Source organism: Plectrocnemia conspersa, unplaced genomic scaffold (genome assembly GCF_051122295.1).
Source record: "Plectrocnemia conspersa isolate PC_06_02 unplaced genomic scaffold, ASM5112229v1 ptg000010l, whole genome shotgun sequence".
Taxonomy (NCBI): Eukaryota; Metazoa; Arthropoda; class Insecta; order Trichoptera; family Polycentropodidae; genus Plectrocnemia; species Plectrocnemia conspersa.
This window is the reverse complement of record NW_028277174.1, coordinates 3,120,668-3,131,178: the sequence shown is the minus strand read 5'-3', so window position 1 is coordinate 3,131,178 and position 10,511 is coordinate 3,120,668.

Genomic DNA, 10,511 nt, shown 5'->3' with positions numbered 1-10,511 from the left:
GCAGGTGTAAATTATTTTTTAAAGAAAGTAACGTTTATAAAACATAGTTACTTTTTATTTATTAAATAGTATATTTCATAAATGTTTAAATGAATATAAATAAAAAATAGGTTTAAGAGGGCCGTCAAAAAATAATTTACAAAAACATAGTTTAAAAATTCAGGCAAGATATTTATGATTTATGGAGAAAAAAAATATGTTTCGATTGATTTTAAGATCTGACAAAAATACCCATCGCCCGCCATGTATGCTTAAATCGCTCACTGATAACCACTGATCTACGTCAAACACCCGTATACCAAAACAGGTATAGATGTGTATTTGTTCTTATAAATATATGGATACTTTTTGTTTATCAGAGATACTGGAGACTATTAATAGTTTTTCGCCGGTTAAGCTGACCGCAACTATCACTCGCGACAGCCTAGGTAGGGGATCCGATATGAGCCTTACGTTGTATTGCTTTAACAATTTCAATCACCGACATACATTTTTTTGTATTTACATGACGTGCCATTCACCTATAACGCCTTTATATCTCCAATTTAAAACGGTCGATGATGTGCAATGTCATCTGTATGTTTCAGAAATTGCACTGATTTTTTGTAAATGGTTTTCATTCATTTAATTATTATTTTTTTGTTCATCCCTAGATAACTTTTTAAATGGCTATATTAAAGAGCAGACATGCAAAAGCATCGTCTTGTCTTAGGCCGCTGAAAATATTATAATCATCCAAGAATTACTTTTGAATACAGATCCGGGATTATACAATTGTGTTAGTAATTTAATAATCTACCGCAGGAATTGTATTTGAGCAGTCAATCGTATGAGTGTTTCAGTCCTCAGACAGTATTTTATGTTTCTATGCATTACAAATCTCACTTCAGATTTTGCATCATAACTTTTCGAATGTCTTTCACTCATAAAAAAATAATCTTTGTGGGTTAGAAGTTGATTTTTTATATGTTACATGATTGATTTGTGTAGCATATTTTTTATACGTATCCACCATAGACTTGCAAATTGCCACCTTGTTTATTTGCGAACTCACACAGCCATTAGCAGTCAGTGGATGTCCTTAAATTAATACAGCACGATCGAGAGAGGGATCCCTCTTCAAACAGGAAACCGGTGCAGATGTAGTAGACCTCAGCGCCAGATAAACACACAGCTGCCGCTGCGGAATAAAGTCAAATGTTTATTTTGATTGCGTGGGTAAATGAGCAATGAATTGTACTACACCGCCTCCTCCACTCTCACTCCTCTCTGCTGCTCGAGCGAAGGGTTGTTGTTTAAGGAAGGGAAGCTGTGTCGGATACTAACCGAGAGCTGACTGTGATTTTTGTATGCGGAACAATTTATTGAGATCGGATGCAAAGATGAAATTATTAATAGTTTGATGATGACTATAATAATATTGATATTGATTTAAAATATATATCATATTCACTTGAAAATAAATAAGTAAATAGGTAATAAACCAAAAGAAGCTTATGCGTCAAGGACAGCTTTTTTGTCTTCCAGTGACGCAACGTTTCTTTATAAATACACAGCAGCCGATATTTTCATTTATTCCCTAAGAAACACAAAAATAATACAATTAAAATAAAATGACAAAATATTTTTCTTCTTTACGTTACATAATTCAATGTAAGTCGGACAAAGCTTAAAACATATTAAAAATAAAATTGTTTATTTATTCGTAAATAATTTGTGCCTAAAAAATATATTGTTGAAATGTCAACTGCTTCTACTTGGGATTTTAATACCGGTATTTAGAATAATGATATATTAGTATATTATTTTATTTTGAAGTACTTAAGTTTGGTGAAATATGATAATCTTAATACCTATATATTTTCTTAAGTAATGTTTTTATATTATTGAAATATTTTTGCATCAATATTATCCACTAAAGATAAAATATTTGCACAATTAAAAAATCAAGGCAGCAAATTGTGTTATTTTCATTTTTTTATAATTATACTACTTAATGTTTACTAACTATTTTGAAAAAGTTTCCGTAAAACACTTAACGTTATTGCATCTTAAAATAAACCGTATATTTTTTAAAATGTTAAATATACATATTAACAAGTACAAGTTAAAAAATTTTCTTGTTGAATGTTTTTATATGTACTTTGAAAAATTCATCTGAACATTCATTAACTTGGATGATTCACAAAATATTGCTGATGGTTTCGCGCAATATTTCTGTTCTGTTTTTGAGTAATCTTTTTACCTACTGTAAGTCGCTTCCTTATTCTAAGATATGCTTACCGAAATAACTGGAATCATTTAAGATTTTTGTATTATATGTTTTATCGGATTAATTTTTTAGTGTGGTTACGCAAAACGTATTTTTTTTAAGCCGATGGTATCTGCTTTATTTTTATTATTTTATTTTAAATTATAGTTTTACTATTGTACTAAATAAGTATTAAAATTTTTTTTTAAAGTTTATTATATAGAGTTTGTGATCGATTTTCATGATATACTGCTACCCTATTTACTTTAGAGAAGCAGTCATGAAGCTTTTCAATTATTGGTTAATGTAATTAGCTCAAAATATTTGTCTAAATTTTGCTGTAATTTATTACCTTAATAAATATGGCTGTGTCGTATATTAAAACAAATAAATTAGGCTTCCAATGCGTTCTGAAAATTCTTTAACACTAAACGCGCTGCTCAGTCGATATCATTTTTACAAGTACTTTTTTTTTCAAATATCTCCTAATTTAATAACATCACCAAAATATAAATTTGTTGTGAAGTACAACAAATATTTTCAATGAATTTTATTGCAATAAATTCTTAATGGTCTTCCTTAAATATATAATAGTATAAAATAATTATAAAGACTGCCATGAATTATCTGATATGGTTCATCCTGTACAATCAAAGACACTTTACGTTTCGTATTATTAGAACACAATAACGTAATAAAAGGCGAAAGGTAGTGACAAAATTCCTGTGCGAGAATTTTCATCATCCTTTGTGTGTAATGTAAGTTTACTGGCTCAAAGTTGTAAAATATATCAGTCGAAGGGAGTCAGAGCCGGAGCAGGAAGAAGAATAAAGCAATTCGCTACATTTCTCGAGTTTCTTCTTATTTGAAAATATATCAATTTAGACGTAACGAAGCCGTAGATTGCCGACGGGGGAAATATAGAAATTCAATTTTGCAATGGAAATTCTTGCATTTGAAGATTCTATATAAAGAGAGAGAGAGAGCTACCTTTTTCGCGCAACGATTCGCAATAAGTCCGCTACGGTGCGACTACACCGTAACGCCGTACGCTTTTCCTATAAAAACCTACGAGGAAAAGTATATTACTCCTTAATCGCTCAACCGTGTGCATTACATACGTCTGGAGTATGATTTTAAAATTGAAATAGAAATATAAATATCAAAGATTGTGTGGTGTATATATGAATTTTAAGCGAAACGCTTAGCAATGAAAAATAACGAGCGTCGGAAATAGTCTCAGAGTTCTGTCTGGTCAATAACCTATACTTTTATAGTATAATTATCAATAATTAAATGCAAATCCAAAAGAGTGGAAACTGCAAATGAACTAATTGTACGCTCGGACGTCTTCCTCTGTAATAACAATTAATCATATTTCACTTTGTGAATTTAACGAACTTAAATTATTTCATAAAGCGAGATTTTTGCACGAATGAGTTTGATTGGTTCTTCTTTATTAAAAACCGTTGATTTTTAATTATATTTACTTATTCTTTTTTGTTGAATTTTAACTCAATATAAATATGATGCATTTTCTGTTTAATTGTAATGAATTTTACTGCAAATATGCGTGAGATTTATTATATATATATATAGACATAAACCAAATGACAAGATCCTTTGTAGAATTTTCACTTTATTTTGGATATCGATAATTTTAATTTAAGAACCCATATTCGTTTTTATATATTCTAATAAAAAAAAATATATTATTAATTTATTATATTATAACATAAATAAATTAATATTTAATACGCAAAGCTCAAAATTTAGCTATAAATGGATAAAAATGATTATTGGGTATTTAATTTAAATAATAAAAAAACGATTAATTTTACAGGTTATACAAATATATGATAATAATATAGCTTATTTATTTTATATATTGTTGAAAAAAGGTATTGTACAGTAATATTTAGTTGTAAAATAACTATATTTATCAATATGTACCTACATAGCACTTTTTTGAATGAAATAGTATGTTTAATTTTATTTTTCACAAATAAAAAATAATAAAAAATATAAGTTTTTAATAATTTTTTTAATTAAATTAAGACGTGATTATTAAATTTTTTTTATTATTAAAATTTTTTGTAGCAAATCTTTAAAAACAGTATTTATTTTACAGATTTTTTTGTAGCAAATATAGTTATTTTACTGCTTTTCATATTTAATTTAAATGTGTGTTTTTTAGGATATCGTAGATTTTATTATTGAAAAGTTGTTTTTAGAAAATTCTTTAGCAAAATATTTACATATAGGTTTTTGCATAGTCTAATAAAAAACTGAATATAGGAGTAGGCTTTATATATAATCGCTAGCATATTTATATTTTATTTAAATGTATAAAAATGTAAAAATAAACTATATGCTAAAAATATTTTTTTGGAGGAAATCTCTTTATTTTCATAATAAAAGATTTAAAAAACTCTTTAATAAAATATTGACGAAAATTCTTTTGCATATTCTAGCAGAAAATTATAATAGCAGCTTAGAGTTAGTTTTACGTATTTTTTCATAATTATTTCTTATTATTTTATATTTATTTATTATTATTTTATATTGCATTTATAGTAAATTATAGAGTGATTCTAAACGTTTCATTGCTCTGATTTATTTTATTACTTTTTTATATTAGTATTGTATGTTTTAGTAATTTATTTCAACACTTTTCTATTATTAAATTATTTATAATTTTTTCATATCAATTCAGAAGCTCTAAATATTTTTTTATAAAATGAATATGAATTATTTATTGTCATGTTCATTTATTTCGTACTGTTTCAATTATTCGCTATTATTTTCTATAGAAATCATTTAAATTTAATCAAATTAAAAATATACATATAATTTATAAAAAATTGTTTATTATTTCTTCAGTTTTATATGTAAATATATAACTATCTGGGCTACTTTAAAACAGTACGGTGATACCACTCAAGGGGTTAATATTATCTGTGCTTATTTGTAGCAATACTTACATAACTTTTCTACATAAAAATAAAAAAGTAACAAAAATGTATTTTAAAATAAATTTTGCGTCTATTTTCGAAACAAACGCATTAGACAACTCATAACCTATTGTTCCTTAAAACTTTACATTGACATAATATTTACAAATATATAGTGTCTAATATTTTATTTCACAATTCCTTGGCATGAGCCATTAACCTGGGTAACTATTTAAATATTCTCCTTTTTATGTTTTTGAGGACAAAAAAAATAAAATCCGCATTTCAATCATTAACTATTTTATGTTATTTAATGATTTTTTATTTTTAATTTTAATGTGATATTTATTATTACCAAACATAATAATATATTACATATTTAATATTTTTTTTTTTTAATTTTTAATTTAGATTATTAAAATACATTTTTTATTGATAATTGTTTTTAAAACTTTCACAAATATTTTTTGTAAATTAAAGCAAAAAATACATAAATCTGAGATTATTTTAATAAATTCTAATATCATTTTTTCACTTTTTCTACATAAAAAAACAAAATTATAATTAAGCATAACATGTATTTTGTCAGAGTTAATTTTAAGCATTATATTTTTACAAAGACCCTATAAGAAAAAATACTAACGGGCTGAAAATGTCGATTATATTATTAAAAAATCTATAAAATTTATAGTTTAACAAAACTTTCATAAAATATTTATTGCATATTCTAACAAAAATCAAACTAGAGCTTGTATTTTATATATCTTTACAAAAAATGCATATTTTCATAAATTTTTTTTCATAAAAAACATCTATTTAATATAGAAAAGTTATAAAATGTAATTCGAAATAATTTTATCATATTATTTTAAAATGAACATTGAAAAATAACATTTTTCAACAAAAAAGTTTTATGGAATACTTATGAAAAATAAATGTGTTTTTAGATATCGTTGATTTTTACTATTGAAAAAATTCTGTAAAATACTTCATTTACTGTAACTTTATTAGAATATTCACAAATATATTTTTATATGGCTTATCAAGAAAGTAATTATGTTATATATAATTATAATAACAAATAAATTTTGTTATAATAATTCATAGCAATGTTTTTAACAATTTAAATACAAAAAAAATTGTATTTAAAAACTCCCAATTTTTTAATGAAATATCTAAAGCTTTTTGCTTATCTTTTAAAAGCAAAGGTTTGATTGAGCCAATGTGTTATAGTTTGACAGTTATCCAATATTTGTGGCAAGAATATTGTTTTACAGTTTAATCTGTTATTTCCGAGAAGTTTTTTGTCACTATCAACTATCGCGAGTGAAAAGTATAGACACAACTCGCCATTTTCGAAAGGGCGTCGCCGAAAGGCGTCGCGCGTCGGCGCCCGCGTGCCTACAGTTGGGCGTCGCACTTTCTCATACACACAGATTCAAAGAATACATTCTCGTCTCTCTGAAGCATACGTATATACATAGATATTAAACGTGTATACAAATACTCGGGTATAATACGGCAGCGCTCTCGGGGCAGTGGCGTGTGTCGAATTTGATATTTCCGCCATTGTTTGATAAAGGACGTCACTTTGATTTCATCAACATGATAAACAGATCAACGATCAAAGTCAGGATCCGCCCCTTTGTGACGCTCGTCGCGTTGTTATTAAGCTCGCCCGAGAGCTTTCACGGCGAAAGTTGAAGCGAGCCGTGCGATACGTTTATTAGCGTCGGCGCTTATTGCCGACGAGCTTTCGACGGAGGGTGGGGGTGATTTCTAGATTTTCAGGCGTCGCAAAATTCAAAGCTAATTTTTTTACGATTATATAAATAAATCGTTATATTAACAATATTATTGTACAGACATGTTCAGCTTTTTATAATCAAGAAGCTTTTATTTATTTTAATAAATACTGTGTTGTTTAAATTTTAACGATTACAATATAAAATAAACGAAAATTACAATATTGGTATGTTATATTATTATTTGTATAACAAAAGTAATTATTTAAATAATCACAATAATTTGTTTTACCGCTGAAAAATAAATTAATAACTATTTATATTGAAGTCATTCCTCAATAATTCTAAAACATATTTTTTTACTCAGTAGCTATGACAAGTTTTATGAATTACTCTAAAACATTTGTATTTTTAATTAATTTAAATATAATTTATTTTGATTCTAAATATGTTTTTATACAATACAAACTATAAATGTATGGTTAATTAACATAAATATAAATATAGCGCAAATCAAACCAATTTACTTCTTAGTAACATTTGTTACCGATCATAATTATATAAAATAAATAATTCCAGTTAATCATTATAACACTAACGATTTAATTTATTAATTTATAAAATAATATACACGAATTTCGCACAGCCTTTATGTGATTTTTCCGAGCGAGTTTCCCATGGCAACGCTATTCTCTTTGGCGTATTAAAAAAATGTTTATTTCTTTGTGTCAAAAAGTAGGCAACAACACTTTGACAAGGGGGAATCATAAACGGTACCTTTTCGCAGTTTAATGACTTTGATCCGGGGTAGCGAACGACCCCACGGTAGACAACATCTCGTTAAATTTACTCCATTATGCGTGAATGATCTATTAATTAATACAAATTAATCGTATAATATTATATAGTTAAATATTTATTATTAATAAATTGCATTATTGCATTAAATGTTTATCTTAAATAAAAGTTTCAGTTAAAATCACAACGAACGTACGTTGCATAGTTGATTTTATTTAAATATTATATTTTTATTACAAGGAAGTCAAAATGTTATTTTACGTTTAAGGCAGAGTGGAAAAAATCAACGAAAACAATATTATTATTACAATGAAACTTTTAAGCGAGGAGGGTATGATTTTATTTTTTAATTTGGCTTTGAAAAAGTTTTCACCAGATAAAGTTCTTTTGAGTCTCCCCCTCGAGATGGAATTAATTGCGGTGTATCAGATATTTCCTCTTTGATACAAATCTTACTTTTAAAGTACTTTTAATTTATTAAAAATACATTTATTTTTAATATAACATAATCAACAGTTCTTAATAAATATTTATAATAATCAAAAAAATGTAAATAAAACATAAATTACATTTTCATAAAAAATAATATTAATAGTATCTAGAGGTAAAGTTTTACAGTCATATATCTGCCAAAAAAACATTATTTACTAAAAATTTCATGCGCAAGAAATAATTTAATCGCCAGAAAAACTAGACTGTTTTGGGTTTAGAAAGAATGGCGCTTTTTAATGAGAGTAAAATAAATTTATGAAAATCAGAAGGGATGCACTACATGTGTCATCAATGTTAGAAAAATGCAGCAATAATATATCTAGGCAAATGTGGGAAACCTAGAGAAAAAAATTATTTAGGGGTGCTTCTTATATTCCGGAATGGAAGGTATTCACTTCACTGATGGGGCAGTAAATGCAGTGGAATATAAAATTGTTCTGAAGTTGTTTTTCATCCATTCGATGCAAAACAAAGTAGGCGTCTTTATAAATATTTCTGCATCTAAAATAAAGAGTATTTATTTTATTAGATATATTAAGTCGATGCAGTAAATATGAGATTTAAGAAGTGTAATACAATTTGCACTTAATTAAAATATTTTTGAGTATAAAGAAAATGTAGATACAAATTCTTGGACTTGCTTTGGAATAGTCCTTAATTAAATCGATAAAATATCTTTGGACCATAATTGAGGAAAAAAATATTAGTTCAACTTGCTATGCATAACAAAAAATATGCCATAGTGAATTAAACCACGAACTCCTTGCTCTATGATTTTCTATAGTAAATTATTTGAAAACATTTATTAAGTTTCCCTTTAATTATCATTTCTTAAAATATGTATTACATGCAATAGTATTAAGAATCTAAATGGTTATTCAGCTTAAACTGATAAAATATATGTACACATATTTACAAAATCATTCAGATTTACTACTAACCTATATTCGTCGAACGAATTCTTCATTATCGGGCATTATGCTATTATCGCCGTAATTAATCTTGGGGCTATGTGATTTAATTAAATGAAAGATATGCAACAATATTTGGGCATCAGATTGAGTGTTCCCACCACTCACGAATAAATGATTCAGTTCCATGTCCGTGGGGGTTCAAGCCCACCCTCATGGGGTCCCCGCGATACGGGGTGAACCCACCGGCTCTAATTTTGTTTAGTCTCAAAACATTTCATTGTTTCCCGACGGATCAAAAATTCAACGCACAACGAGAGCTTAATTACAAACCGACCATTGATTGAGAGCTCGAAAACAATGACGGACCTGTGCATGTGTAATAATAAATTGGAGAGTAATTATATTAATAATGATAAGCAAATTAACCGCGCTGCATTGTTGTATTGTTTTTACGCGAGCTTTCAGTGGATATGATTAAGCTTTGGAAAGCTTTTTAAAAAAATGTTGTAATCATATGTGCCAGAAATGTGATACAATACAAATTATTTAATTTTTTAATATTTATTGTTTAACATAAATTCTGTCCTTAAAATGACGATATATATACTGCTAACTTAAAATGTTTAGATATCATCGTATTTTAAAACCCTTGTTTTTTTAAATGACTTAGTCATTGCATTTTTAAAGTAAAATAATTTAGTTTAATACTAAATTAAAATTATGAAGTTTTATAATATTTTTGATAAGAAAGTCGTGTTTTTTTGTTATATTATATTATATATAAAAAAATAATTTATAATATTATTGTAATGAACAAGAATGTGCATCGTTTTGTCATAATTTAACTGGATTTTAATTTTCGTTGTTTTCTTCTCTCAGTCTCTGTCTGGTTGTCTGTCGTCTCGAATAATGTGCTCATCTTTCTCGATGCGTTTGATTGTCTCTGACCCTCTCGTCTCGAATCACTTGATCGTCTGTTGATGTGAGTGTCAGATATTTTATACGCTTGATTCGAGTCGTCTCTGTCGAATGAGAGATGCAGAAATTGGTTGGTCAATTGCATCACTTGCATTTTTGAGCAATGATTTTTTTACATCTTAAAGTATAACTCCAAGGTGAACTTCCTAAATCACTAATGCAAGTTTTTGATATATTGTCTATTGCATCCTCCGCACAAAAGAGTAGTTTTTGCTGCTTTTTATGCAACATTGTTGCAATCGTAAAATACGCAATTGTGGTATTGAGTATTTTCTTGATGTTATTAAGCCTTTTGACAAAACATGTTACTCACATTAAAATATATTTTTTTAGGAAGAGTTTAATACAAATCCTGTTATAATGCATATAGTTATTGTTT